The 15,176-nt window shown below is 47.5% G+C and overlaps 1 non-coding gene across 1 annotated transcript; it reads left to right on the forward strand.

Moving 5' to 3' along the window:
* The first annotated feature begins 15,104 nt into the window (after positions 1-15,104).
* TRNAQ-UUG (transfer RNA glutamine (anticodon UUG)) lies at positions 15,105-15,176 on the forward strand. The gene has a single exon. It is a non-coding gene; the product is annotated as a tRNA-Gln (tRNA).

Here is a 15,176-nt window from a genome sequence, read left to right on the forward strand (position 1 = left end):
TCCGTTGTCCATCCCTGTTCCACCGTGTCCATCCGTGTCCATCCTCTGTCCATCCATGTCCATCCATGTCCATCCGTGTCCATCCATGTCCATCCCGTGTCCATCCCGTGTCCATCCGTGTCCATCCCGTGTCCATCCCGTGTCCATCCGTGTCCCCAGTCTCCGTTGTCCATCCCGTGTCCTCCGTGTCCATCCATGTCCATCCGTGTCCATCCGTGTCCATCCGTGTCCATCCGTGTCCATCCCGTGTCCATCCCGTGTCCATCCCGTGTCCATCCCGTGTCCATCCCGTGTCCATCCGTGTCCATCCGTGTCCATCCCGTGTCCATCCCGTGTCCATCCGTGTCCATCCGTGTCCATCCCGTGTCCATCCCGTGTCCATCCGTGTCCATCCCGTCTGTCCATCCGTGTCCACCCATGTCCATCCGTGTCCATCCCGTGTCCATCCCGTGTCATCCGTGTCCATCCGTGTCCATCCAGTGTCCATCCTGTCCATCCGTGTCCATCCGTGTCCATCCCGTGTCCATCCATGTCCACCATGTCCATCCCGTGTCCATCCGTGTCCATCCTGTTCCATCCGTGTCCATCCGTGTCCATCCATGTCCATCCCGTGTCCATCCCGTGTCCATCCCGTGTCCATCCGTGTCATCCTTCATCCCGTGTCCATCCCGTGTCCATCCGGTCCATCCGTGTCCATCCGTGTCCATCCGTGTCCATCCGTGTCCATCCCTGTCCATCCGTGTCCATCCCGTGTCCATCCGTGTCCATCCGTGTCCATCCCGTGTCCATCCTGTCCATCCCGTGTCTCCGTTCATCCGTGTCCATCCCGTGTCCATCCGTGTCCATCCCGTGTCCATCCCGTGTCCATCCCATGTCCATCCGTGTCCATCCATGTCCATCCCGTGTCCATCCCGTGTCCATCCATGTCCATCCCGTGTCCATCCCGTGTCCATCCCGTGTCCATCCCGTGTCCATCCCGTGTCCATCCCGTGTCCATCCGTGTCCGTCCCGTTGCAGATCGCGCCCCCGGAGACGCCGGACTCCAAGGTGCGCATGGTGGTGATCACCGGCCCGCCCGAGGCGCAGTTCAAGGTTGTCACTGCTGTCACCCCTTGGGGACATTGGGGTGTCCCTGGGAACGAGGGCAGGGGGTGACCCCGACCGACCCCCAACCCACAGCTGGGGAATTCCGGGATCGGGGTTCCCAGGGGCCCAGCGGGTTGGGAATTCCAAGGAATCAGGATTTTATGGGATCCCAAATCCATGGATGGGATCTGGGGTGGGACAATCCCAACTCCCTGCTCCTGGGGGCCGAGGGGGTTTGGAATTCCAAAGCACCGGGATTTTATGGGATCCCAGATCCAGGGATGGAGTTTGGGGTGGGACATTCCCAACTCCCTTTTCCCAATGGCCGAGCAGATTCGGAATTCCAAAGCTCTGGGATTTTACAGGATCCCAAATCCATGGGTGGAGTTTGGGGTGGGACATTCCCAACTCCCTGCTCCTGGGGGCTGAGCAGATTTGGAATTCCAAAGCACCGGGATTTTATGGGATCCCAGATCCAGGGATGGAGTTTGGGGTGGGACAATCCCAGCTCCCTTTTCCCAGTGGCTGAGCGGGTTGGGAATTCCAAAGCACCGGGATTTTATGGAATCCCAAATCCAGGGATGGAGTTTGGGGTGGGACATTCCCGACTCCGTCCCTCTCCAGGCTCAGAGCAGGATTTATGGGAAGCCCCATCCCAAATCCATGAATGGAGTTTGGGGTGGGACATTCCCAACTCCCTGCTCCTGGGGGCTGAGCAGATTTGGAATTCCAAAGCACCGGGATTTTATGGGATCCCAAATCCATGGGTGGAGTTTGGGGTGGGACATTCCCAACTCCCTTTTCCCAGTGGCTGAGTGGGTTGGGAATTCCAAAGCACCGGGATTTTATGGGATCCCAAATCCATGAATGGGATTTGGGTGGGACATTCCCGACTCCGTCCCTCTCCAGGCTACAGAGCAGGATTTATGGGAAGCCCATCCCAAATCCATGAATGGAGTTGGGGTGGGACATTCCCAACTCCCTGCTCCTGGGGGCTGAGCAGATTTGGAATTCCAAAGCACCGGGATTTTATGGGATCCCAAATCCATGAATGGGATTTGGGTGGGACATTCCCGACTCCGTCCCTCTCCAGGCTCAGGGCAGGATTTACGGGAAGCTGAAGGAGGAGAACTTCTTCGGGCCCAAGGAGGAGGTGAAGCTGGAGACGCACATCCGCGTGCCGGCCTCGGCCGCCGGCCGCGTCATCGGCAAGGGCGGCAAGACCGTGAGTGCCAGCGGGGCCGGAATTCCCGGGAAAACGGGTGGGATGGGACAATCCCCAGGGTTCATCCTCACCTGTCCCCCCTCCCCTGCAGGTGAACGAGCTGCAGAACCTGACGGCGGCCGAGGTGGTGGTGCCGCGGGAGCAGACCCCGGATGAGAACGAGCAGGTGATCGTCAAGATCATCGGGCACTTCTACGCCAGCCAGGTACGGCCTGGGGGGGAGCCAGGGGGGAGCCAGGGGGGATCCAGAGGTTCTCCAGAGGTTCTCCAGGGGTTCTCCAGAGGTTCTCCAGGGGTTCTCCAAGGCTTTTCCAAGGGTTCTCTGCAGCTTGTCCTGGAGTTCTCCAGGGGTTCTCCAAGAGTGATCCAGGGGTGCTCCAGGGGTTCTCCAGGGGTTCTGCAGAGGGGATCCAGGGGTTCTCCAGGGGTTCTGCAGGGGTTCTCCAGAGGTTCTGCAGGGTTTCTCCAAGGTTTTTCCAAGGGTTCTCCACAGCTTGTCCAGGAATACTTCAGGAGTTCTCCAGGGTTTCTTCAAGGGTGATCCAGGGGATCTCCAGAGGTTCTCCAGGAGTGATCCAGGGGTGCTCCAGAGGTTCTCCAAGGGTTCTCTAGGGGTTCTCCAGAGGTTCTCCAGGAGTGATCCAGAGGTTCTCTAGAGGTGCTCCTGAGGTTCTCCAGAGGTTCTCTAGGGGTTCTCCAGAGGTTCTCCAGAGGTTTTCTAGAGCTGCTCCAGAGGTTCTCCAGGGGTGCTCCAGGGGTTCTCCAGAGAATCTCCAGGACTTCCCCAGGAGTCATCCAGGGGTTCTCCAGGATCTTTCCAGGGGTTCTCTAGGACTTCCGCAGAGGTTCTCCAGGGCTTCTCCAAGGTCTTTCCAGAGGTTCTCCAGGGGTTCTCCAGGACTCCCCCAGACGTTCTCCAGGGGTTCTCCAAGGTTTTTCCAGGGGTTCTCCAGGGCTGCATTTCTCAGACCGCACAGTTTTGGTCGTTATCCCGTCAATCCCGTCCGTTATTCCCAGAAAAAACCCCGGGAGCACCTTGGGACAGGAGCTGGGTTTGGGTGGAAATTTGGGATCCGAGGGGTTTCAGAGGGGGGGTTGGGATGGGGCTGGGAGCGGCCGGGGGTGGGAGGGCAGCATTCCATGAATCCCTGGCTGTCATTCCAGATGGCTCAGCGCAAGATCCGGGACATCCTGGCGCAGGTGAAGCAGCAGCACCAGAAGGGCCAGGGCGGCCAGAGCCAATCCCGGAGGAAATAGGGACATCCCCGGAGCCCAAATCCCGGGAGAACGAGGACACGGCACGGCCAGGCCGGGCTCCGAGCGCCTGGGAATCAGCAACCGCCGGGAGACCGCGGGGATGGGGAATCCGCAGGGATGGGGAATCCGCAGGGATGGGGAATCCGCAGGGATGGGGAATCCGCAGGGATGGGGAATCCGCAGGGATGGGGAATCCGCAGGGATGGGGAATCCGCAGGGATGGGGAACTCAGGGATGGGGTAATCCGCAGGGATGGGGAATCCGCAGGGATGGGGATGGAGGGATTGGGAATGTGCAGGGATGGGGAATCCGCAGGGATGGGGAAATCGCAGGGATGGGGGAATCCACAGGGATGGGGAATCCTCAGGATGGGGAATGACGGGATGGGGAATGGATGGGGATTGGGAATGGAGGGATGGGGAATCCAGGGATTGGGAATCCACAGGGATGGGATGGCAGGATGGGATCCTCAGGGAGGGATCCGCAGGGATGGGGAATCCACAGGGATGGGGAATCCGCAGGGATGGGGAATCCGCAGGGATGGGGAATCCGCAGGGATGGGGAATCCGCAGGGATGGGGAATCCGCAGGGATGGGGAATCCGCAGGGATGGGGAATGGAGGGATTGGGAATGTGCAGGGATGGGGAATCCGCAGGGATGGGGAATCTGCAGGGATGGGGAATCCGCAGGGATGGGGAATCCACAGGGATGGGGAATCCGCAGGGATGGGGAATCCACAGGGATGGGGAATCCGCAGGGATGGGGAATCCGCAGGGATGGGGAATGATCAGGGATGGGGAATGGACAGGGATGGGGAATCTGCAGGGATGGGGAATCCACAGGGATGGGGAATGGACAGGGATCAGGAATGGATGGGGATTGGGGATGGAGGGATGGGGAATGTGCAGGGATTGGGAATCCACAGGGATGGGGAATCCTCAGGGATGGGGAATCCGCAAGGATCGCAAATGTGCAGGGATGGGGAATCCGCAGGGATGGGGAATGTGCAGGGATGGGGAATGGAAGGGGATTCGGAATGTGCAGGGATTGGGGATGGATGGGGATTGGGAATGTGCAGGGATTGGGAATGTGCAGGGATGGGGAATCCGCAGGGATGGGGAATCCGCAGGGATGGGGAATCCACAGGGATGGGGATTGGGGATGTGCAGGGATGGGGAATCCTCAGGGATGGGGAATCCGCAGGGATGGGGAATCCACAGGGATGGGGAATGGAGGGATGGGGAATCCTCAGGGATTGGGGAATCCACAGGGATGGGAATGTGCAGGGATGGGGGGAATGGACGGGGATGGGGAATGTGCAGGGATGGGGAATGGACAGGGATGGGGAATCCGCAGGGATGGGGAATGTGCAGGGATAGGGAATGGATGGGGATTGGGAATGTGCAGGGATTGGGAATGTGGAGGGATCAGGAAATGGAAGAGGATCGGGAAGCCTCAGGGATTGGGAATGGATGGGAATTCAGAATGTGCAGGGATTGGGAATGGATGGTGATCAGGAATGTGCAGGGGTTGGGAATGTGGAGGGATCAGGAAATGGAAGGGGATTTGGAATGGGCAGGGATTGGGAATCCACAGGGATTGGGAATCCACAGGGATTGGGAATCACTTCCATGGGGACTGGGAATGTGCAGGGATTGGGAATGTGCAGGGATGGGGAATCCACAGGGATCAGGAATGTGCAGGGACTGGGAATCACTTCCACGGGGATTGGGAATTTCATCCCCCAGCAGGGATTGGGAATTCCATTGGGAATCACATCCCAAAAAAACCCTCATGGAATTCCCCATCTCCACCATCAGAATTTGGGAATTCCATTGGGAATTCCATTGGGAATCACATCCCAAAAAAAAAACCCTCACGGAATTCCCCATCTCCACCATCAGAATTTGGGAATTCCATTGGGAATTACATCCCCCCCAAAAAAACCCCACGGAATTCCCCATCCCACCATCAGAATTTGGGAATTCTGTGTGGGAAGGATTGGGGGGAGCTGGGAAGAGCAGGAAAATCCCTTGGGAATTCCGAGGCTCCTCATTCCCAAACCCCTCCAGCATGGAAAAAATTCCCAAAAAAAATTTGAGATCCGGGGCTAAAATTGAAATTTTTTTTTTCCTGATTTAAGGGAAAAAAAAATTTCCCCAAATTCCTCATTTCTGCAGGAAAATCCCTGTTCCCAAGAGGGGAAAAAAAGAGAATTTCAGGAATGTCGGCGGGCGCTGATTCCCGGCACTCCGGGGGGGTTGAAGGGATTTGGGATTTTGGGAATGTTTTGGGAAGGTTCTGGAAGGGTTGGGCTCCAGGAATTCCAGCTCCAAAATCGGGGATTTTCCAGGGTTTTCCCCCAAAATTGGGATGGAATTGGAGGGAGGATGGAATGGGTACCCAAAGGGGTAAAAAAGGGAATTTGGGATTAGAAAAGTGGGAATTTGGGGTAAAAAAGTGGGAATTTGGGGTAAAAAAGTGGAAATTGGGATGGATTTTGAGAGAGGATGGAAGGGTTCCCAAATGGGGTTGAAAAGTGGGAATTTGGGATAAAAAAATTGGAATTGGGATGAATTTTGAGGGGGAATGGAAAGATTCCTAAATGTGGTGAAAAAGTGGGAATTTGGGATGAAAAAGTGGGAATTTTGGGATTAAAAAGTGGGAATTCGGGGTAAAAAAGTGGGAATTTGGGATAAAAATTTGGAATAGGGATGGATTTTGAGGGCCAGGAGTGATGGGAGGAATTTGGGATGAGTTTAAAAATCGGGAATTTCGGGATAAACCCGGCCCTGACGTTTTTGCCGTCGATTTCCCGGAGCCCAGCCCTTCCCAGAGGGAATTTTGGGGGAAAATTCCCCCCCAAAAAAATCAGATTTAAGGAAGGGAAGGCGGCAGAGGGAATTCCCTGGAATTCTGCCAATCCAGGGTAAAAAAAAAACAACCCCGGGAATGAGAAAAAAACCACAAAAAAAAAGCTCAAAAAAAGCTACCTCAGGTGTGATTACCTCAGCTATGGAATATTCTGATTTTTTTGGGTTGTTTTCACTTTATTTTGGGGTTTTTTGGGTTTTTTTTTCGCTGATATTTTATATAAGAGGTGCTAAAGGGGGAGATTTTATTTTTTTAATGAAAAAGAGAGAAAAAAAAAAGAGAAAATTTCATTTTTTTTTTAAATTTTTTTTTTTTTTTTTTTTAATGGAAGAAATTCTGGACCTGGTGGAAAAGATGGCAGCAGCTTCCAATATTCCTTGGATGTTTTTATTATTTTTATGGAATTTTTTTTTTTTTTTTTGGTGCCTTTTCCCATCCAGCTGAGGAATTTCAGCTCTCAGGCATCTCCAAAATAAATAAAAAAAAAAATCCGGGAAAATTCCAATTTTGGTTTCCCAGCGGGCAAAACTTGAATTATTTTTTTTTTTAATTTTTAATTTTTGATTTTTTAATTTTTAAATTTTTAATTGTAATTTTTTTAATTTTAATTTTTAATTTCTTAATTGTTATTTTTTAATTTTTGAAATTTTTGATTTTAAATTTGTAATGTTTTAATTTTTATTTTTAATTTGGATTTTTTAATTTTAATTTTTTTAATTTTTAATTTTTTAATTTTTAATTTTGTGAATTTGTAATTTTTATTTTTCATTTTTTAATTTTTAATTTTTATTTTTAATTTTTAATTTTTTAATTTTTTAAATTATTTTTAATTTTTTAAATTTTTTTAAATTTTTAAAAATTTTTTTAAAATTTTTGATTTTTTAAATTTTTTTTCCAAATGGTGAAAAACCAAACCCAAACCCGACTCTGGCTGAAAGGATTTTCCCAATCAGATCCAGCCAAATCCGTGGAATTTTTTGGGAATTTTTCCACTCCTGGGCAGCTTTTCTATGCAAAAAGGGGCAAAAAAAGGAATTTTTTGGTGCTGGTTTTATTTCCACACTCTCAGAAGCCATAAAGAGTTTTTTTTTTTTTCTCTATATTTGATAGAAAATTCCTAAAGATCCCAGAATTCCAGGGGGGTGGTGTCGATCCATCTTCTCCACTACGGTGAAATTTAAAATAAAAAAAATGTTAAAAAAAAAAACCAAAAAAAAGACAAAAAAATTTATTTTAAAAAAAGATTTTTTTTTTTTTTTGCCTCCGTTTTACCGAGGGGGGGAGAAAAATAAAATTAATTAAAAGAAGAGATGGATTCAAGAAAAGAATTTAAAATGATAATTAAAGAAAAAAAGAAAAAATGATTTTTTTTTAAAAAAAATAAATAAGGGAGAATAATTTTTAAAAAAAGGAAAAAAATTAATATAAAAAAGGATTTATTAAAAAAAAGGAAAAAAATAATTTAAAAAAATGTTTAAAAAAAGTTTTAAAAAATATTAAAAATAATTTTTAAAAAATGGAGGAGGAGGGAGAGAAATTAATTAAGGAATTCCTTCGTTAAGTGGGAGCTGATTTTTTTATTCCCTACAAACGCACAGGGAGGAGGGAGAGGAGAATTCCCGACCCCAGCACGGCCGGGGATCGACCTCTCCCTGCTCCAAAACCTTCACAGGGTGATTGTTCCTGGTGAAATCCCTGGTTTTTGGGCTGAAATCCCAACTTTATGGTAAAATCCCAATTTTAGCTGGGTGAAATCCCAATTTCTCTTGACAAAATTCAATTTTCCCTTGGTGAAATCCCAATTTTTCTCGACAAAATCCATTTATTTCTTATTGAAATCCAATTTTTCTCCATAAAATCCATTTATTTCTTATTGAAATCCAATTTTTCTTGGCAAAATCCATTTTTTCCCTTGGTGAAATCCCAATTTTTCTCGACAAAATCCATTTATTTCTTATTGAAATCCAATTTTTCTCCACAAAATCCAATTTTTTTTCTTATTGAAATCCCAATTTTTCTCCATAAAATCCTTTTTTTTTTCCCTTTTGGTACAATCCCATTTTTTTCCTTTCTTTTGACCCTGTAGGAAAATCCAAATTTTTGGACGAAACATTCGACAAAAAAAATTTAAAAATATTCCAAAAATCATCCAAAAAAAGCCAATTTTGGTGCTATTTCCCCACGACTCCACCCCATCCCAAATATTTGGGATTGAGGAATTTGGGAGTTTTTATTCCCAAAAAAATTTGGGGTGAAAGGAGCCGGATTTGGGGTCAGGCAGCTCCAGTCCCTCTGGGGGCGTTTTCCAGGTTTTTCCTGGAATTTTTTGGCAGGGAAAATCGGTTTGGAATACTTGAAATTCCCGTTCCTGGCAAATCCCGACCTCGAGGATCCCAAACTTCCCCATCCCAACATTCTCTGACCTAAAATCCCCAAAAAATTCCGGGAATTTTTGGGGCTTTTCCCAAAATTTTTCCCATTCCCGTCGGCGCTGTCGGAATTCCGAGGGGGAATTTCATTTCTGTCCAAGAGTTGGTGGGAAGGAAGAGACCTCGGAGCATCTCCTGCTTTTCTCTGGGAAAAAAGTGGAAAATTGGGAAAAGCTGGGAAATGGGAATGAGATGGATCCAGAGTGGAATGGAAAAATGAGGAAGAATTCCCCAAAAATGGGAAAAATTCCCCCAAAAATCAGCAGGAAAATGGGAATGAGATGGATCCAAACTGGAATGGAAAAATGGGAAAGAATTCCCCAAAAATGGGAAAAATTCCCCCAAAACCAGCAGGAAAATGGGAATGAGATGGATCCAAACTGGAATGGAAAAAACAGGAAAAATTCCCCAAAAATGGGAAAAATTCCCTAAAATGGAAAATGGGAATGAGATGGATCCAAACTGGAATGGGGAAAAATGGAAAAATTCTCCCAAAATGGGAAAAATTCCCCAAAATGGAAAATGGGAATGAGATGGATCCAAACTGGAATGGAGAAATGAGGAAGAATTCCCCCAAAACCAGGAAAAAATTGCCCAAAAAAGGAAAAAATTCCCCCAAAACCAGCAGGAAAATGGGAATGAGATGGATCCAAACTGGAATGGAGAAATGAGGAAGAATTCCCCGAAAACGGGGAAAATTCCCTAAAATGGAAAATGGGAATGACATGGATCCAGACTGGAATGGGAAAATCAGGAAGAATTCCCCGAAAACAGGAAAAATTCCTCAAAATGGAAAATGGGAATGAGATGGATCCGGCTTGGAATGGAAAAAACAGGGAAAGTTCCCCCAAAACCAGGAAAAATTCCCCCCAAAATGGGGAAAATTCCCCCCAAACCAGCAGGAAAATGGGAATGAGATGGATCCAGACTGGAATGGAAAAAACAGGAAAAATTCCCCAAAATGGAAAATGGGAATGAGATGGATCCAGACTGGAATGGAGAAATCAGGAAGAATTCCCCAAAACCAGCAGGAAAATGGGAACGAGATGGATCCCGGTGTTGGGATGGATTCCTGGATCCCAGGAGTGGGATGGATTCCTGGATCCCGGCGTTGGGATGGATTCCTGGATCCCAGCACTGGGATGGATTCCGGGATCCCGGTGTTGGGATGGATTCCTGGATCCCAGCGTTGGGATGGATTCCTGGATCCCGGTGTTGGGATGGATTCCTGGATCCTGGTACTGGGATGGATTCCTGGATCCCGGCACTGGGATGGATTCCTGGATCCTGGCGTTGGGATGGATTCCTGGATCCCGGCATTGGGATGGATTCCGGGATCCTGGTGTTGGGATGGATTCCTGGATCCTGGCATTGGGATGGATTCCTGGATCCTGGTGTTGGGATGGATTCCTGGATCCCGGTGTTGGGATGGATTCCTGGATCCCGGCGTTGGGATGGATTCCGGGATCCTGGTGTTGGGATGGATTCCAGGATCCTGGTGTTGGGATGGATTCCGGGATCCTGGCATTGGGATGGATTCCTGGATCCTGGTATTGGGATGGATTCCTGGATCCCGGCACTGGGATGGATTCCTGGATCCCGGCACTGGGATGGATTCCTGGATCCCGGCGTTGGGATGGGTTTTGGGATCCTGGGAAGGGGATGATTTTTGGGGGAGGGAATTTTCAGGGCGGGAAGAGCTGATCCCAAGCAGGGAACTCCTCCTCTCCCACAGCCGATCCCGGGAAATCCACGGGATCAACCGGAACCAGGGCGGGAACTCAGGGATCCACAGTTGGCCCCAAACCCCATCGGCTCCTCAGACATCCGGCTCCGCTTGGGATGGAGAATTCCATGGAATTCCAGGAGGAAACTCAGCCTTAACCCACGATCCTGCTGCTCCAGATCTGGGATCAGGGAAATCCCGGGAAACGGGAGGGGAGCGGGAGGTGATCCCGAGAGTCTGGAACGCGCAGCGCCCGCGGAGCTGGGAACGATCCCGGGAATGATCCCAGGGGTGATCCAGGGAGTGATCCCAAGAATGATCCAGGAACAATCCAGGAATGATCGTGAAAATGATCCCAGGAACGATCCTGGAACAACCCTGCAATGATCCCTGGAATGATCCAGGAACAATCCTAGGAATGATCCTGGGAATGATCCCTGGAATGATCCAGGAACGATCCCAAAAATGATCCCAGGGACGATCCAGGAACGATCCCAGGGATGATCCCAGGGATGATCCAGGAACAATCCCAGGAACGATCTTGAGAACCATCCCAGGAATGATCCCAAGAACGATCCCAGGAACGATCCCGAAAATGATCCCAGGGATGATCCAGGAACAACCCTGGGAATGATCCAGGAACAATCCCAGGAATGATCCCAGGAACGATCCCGGGAATGATCCCAGGGATGATCCAGGAACGATCCCAGGAAAAATCCTGAAAATGATCCCAGGAAGGATCCCTGGAACAACCCTGGGAACGATCTTGAGAACAATCCCAGGTTTGATGCAGGAACAATCCAGGAATGATCCCAGGAATGATCTTGAGAACAATCCCAGGAATGATCCTGGAAATGATCCCAGGGAATGGTCCCAGGAATGATCCAGAAAATGATCCCAGGAACGATCCTGGAACAACCCTGGGAATGATCCCAGGAATGATCCAGGAACAATCCAGGAACGATCTCTGAAATTATCCCAGGGATGATCCTGGGAATGATCCCAGGAACGATCTTGAGAACCATCGCAGGGATGATCTAGGAACGATCCCGGGAATGATCCTAAGAATGATCTCAGGAATGATCCTGAAAATGATTCCAGGAATTATCCTGGGAACAATCCCAGGAACAATCCCAAACATTATCCCAGGGAATGATCCCAGGAACAATCCAGGAAGGATCCCAAAAATGATCCCAGGAAGGATCCCTGGAACAACCCTGGGAATGATCCCAGGGATCATCCCAGGAATGATCCCAGGAATGATCTTGAGAACAATCCCAGGAATGATCCTTAAAATGATCCCAGGAATTATTCTGGGAACAATCCCAGGGATGATCCAGGAACAATCCAGGAACGATCTCTGAAATTATCCCAGGAATGATCCTGGGAATGATCCCAGGAATGATCCTGGGAATGATCCCAGGAACAATCCCAAAAATTATCCCAGGGATGATCCAGGAATGATCTCAGGAACAATCCCAGGGAATGATCCCAGGAACAATCCAGGAAAGATCCCAAAAATGATCCCAGGAAGGATCCCTGGAACAACCCTGGGAATGATCCCAGGAATGATCCTGAGAACAATCCCAGGAATGATCCTTAAAATGATCCCAGGAATTATTCTGGAAACGATCCCAGGGAACAATCCCAGGGATGATCCCAGGAATGATCCAGAAAATGATCCCAGGAACAATCCCAGGAAAAATCCTAAAAATTATCCCAGGGATGATCCTGAAAATGATCCCGGGAATGATCCAGGAACGATCCCAGGAATTATCCCAGGGATGATCCCAGGAATGATCCAGGGACGATCCAGGAACAATCCAGAAAATGATCCCAGGAAAGATCCTGAAAATGATCCCAGGAATGATCCTGAAAATGATCCCAGGAAGGATCCTGAAAATGATCCCAGGAATTATTCTGGAAACAATTCCAGGGAACGATCCCAGGGATGATCCCCGGAATTATCCCAGGGATGATCCCAGGAACGATCCTGAAACAACCCTGGGAATGATCCCAGGAATGATCCAGGAACAATCCAGGAACAATCCAGAAAATGATCCCAGGAAAGATCCTGGAAACGATCCCAGGAATGATCCTGAGAACAATCCCAGGAACAATCCAGGAAGGATCCCAAAAATGATCCCAGGAATGATCCAGGGACGATCCAGGAATGATCCTAAAATGATCCCAGGAAAGATCCTGAAAATGATCCCAGGAATGATCCTGAAAATGATCCTGGGAATGATCCAGGAACGATCCCAGGAATGATCCAGGAACAATCCCAGGAAAAATCCAAAAAATGATCCTGAAAATGACCCTGGGAATGATCCAGGAACGATCCTGGGAATGATCCTGAAAGTGATCCCAGGAATTATTCTGGAAACAATTCCAGGGAACCATCCCAGGAATTATCCCAGGGAAGATCCCAGGAATTATCCAGAAAATGATCCCAGGAACGATCCTGGAACAACCCTGGGAATGATCCCTGGAATGATCCAGGAACAATCCAGAAAATGATCCCAGGAAAGATCCTGAAAATGATCCCAGGAATGATCCTGAAAATTACCCTGGGAATGATCCAAGAACGATCCCAGGAATGATCCAGGAACAATCCCAGGAAAAATCCTAAAAACGATCCTGAAAATGACCCTGGGAATGATCCAGGAATGATCCTGGGAATGATCCAGGAATGATCCTAAAAATGACCCTGGGAATGATCCAGGAATGACCCTGGGAATGATCCAGGAAGGATCCCAGGGATCCTCCCCCCATCCAATCCCGATTTTTTATCTACCTCTTAGCCATGGGTGACTCTGGGCAGGGGCGACTCCCCGGGTGTAGTTTTAGGGAGAAAAGGAAAATTAAATATTGAAAACAAAAATTTTTAAAAAAAGATGAAAAAAATTTTAAATTTAAAAAGCAAAAAAAAAAAAAAAATTAAAAAAAAAAAGCAAAGAAAATTAAAATAGAAAAAAAAATAAAATTTACACTTTTTCCAAAGAACACGTTCTTTTTTTTAAAAAAAAAAATAGGATTAAAAAAATAAAAAATAGGATTTAAAATAAAAATAGGATTTAAAAAAAATAAATAAATAGGATTTATGGGATTGCTTTCCCTCAAGGAAAGTGATTTTTGAGTCCTTGGAAGCTCCAGACCTCACCAGCCCCAGTTTGGGCTGGGACTGATTTTATTTTTATTTTTTATTTTTATTTTTAATTTTTATTTTTATTTTTATTACTCAATTTTCCTCTTTTTTTGGTGTGTTTTCCTCGGATTTTTCCTCCTTCCCTCACAGCCAGTAATTTGCTTTTTTTTTTCCTATTTTTCCAATAGTTTGGGGTTTTTTTTGGGGGGGTGATGGAGCTGAATTTTGGGAGCATCCAAAGGTGCTGCTTTTCCCAGGAAATTTCAGCCTCTTTAGGTAAAAAATTGTAAATTTTGAGATGTTTTGCCTCTTTTTGGAGTTGTTTTCACCTTTTTTTTTTGCCCCTCTTACCTCTCCTGATCCACGGGATTTGGGGTGGATGTGGGCTCCAGTCCTTTGCCAGGGAGGAGGGTTTTATTTTAATTAATTTTATTTTTTTTGGGCCACAAATCGCTTTATTTCCGCTGTTTCGCTGTGAAAAATAAAAGAGCAAAACCAGAGAAAGAAGCAAAAAAAAAAATTAAAATTCAAGTGTTGGTGTGGATTTGTGGGATTGGGGAGGGGGAAAAAGGGGAAAATCGAGGAATTAGAAATGAAGGGGAAAATTGAAATTTAAAGGGGGGAAATTGGAAGAAAATGGGGGAAAATGGGAAAATTAAAGGGAGAAATTGCAAAAAAGGAACGGAGGGGGAATAAAGAGGAAAAATAGAGAAATAATGGGGGTAATAAAAGGGATAAAAAGGGGGAAATTAGAGGGAGAAATGGAGGAGAAATAGAGGGAAAAAATCTGAAAAATGGGAAATAGGGAAAAAAAAGGGGGAAGGAAGAAAAGGGAATAGAGGATAAATAGGAAAAGGAATAAAAAGAGGGAAAATAAATGGGGAAAAGTGAAAGGAGAAAGAGGAAATTAAAGAAATGAAAGGAAATGGGGAGGGGGAAAGGGAAATAAAGGAGAAATAAGGGGAAATAAAATGGGAAAAGGAGAAATAAAAGGGGAATAAAGAAAGGGGGAATGGAGGAAAAACATGAAAATAAATAAAGTGGGAAACAGAGAAAGAAAGAGTGAAAGATAAGGGGAAAACCCCAAAGAAATAAAGGGCAGAAATGAGTAAAAAAAAATCCGAAAATGAGTAAAAAATACAAATATAAAGGTGGAAATCAGAGCGGCGGAGGTGGGGGTTGGTTTAACGGGGTGGAAGGGCGGCGGTGCAGGGATTCCAGGAGGTTTTGAGAGGCGGGAATGTTTCGGAATTCCCAAAATTCCCGGAATTCCCGGAATTCCCGGCACTGGAGCTCGGGATTATTTTCCCGCGGGTGGAGAATAGGGAGGGCGCTCGGCACCTTCCCGGTACACCCAGCGGTCCCATGGTGTAATGGTTAGCACTCTGGACTTTGAATCCAGCGATCCGAGTTCAAATCTCGGTGGGACCT

The sequence above is a fragment of the Serinus canaria genome, chromosome 27 (assembly GCF_022539315.1).
Source record: "Serinus canaria isolate serCan28SL12 chromosome 27, serCan2020, whole genome shotgun sequence".
Classification (NCBI taxonomy): domain Eukaryota; kingdom Metazoa; phylum Chordata; class Aves; order Passeriformes; family Fringillidae; genus Serinus; species Serinus canaria.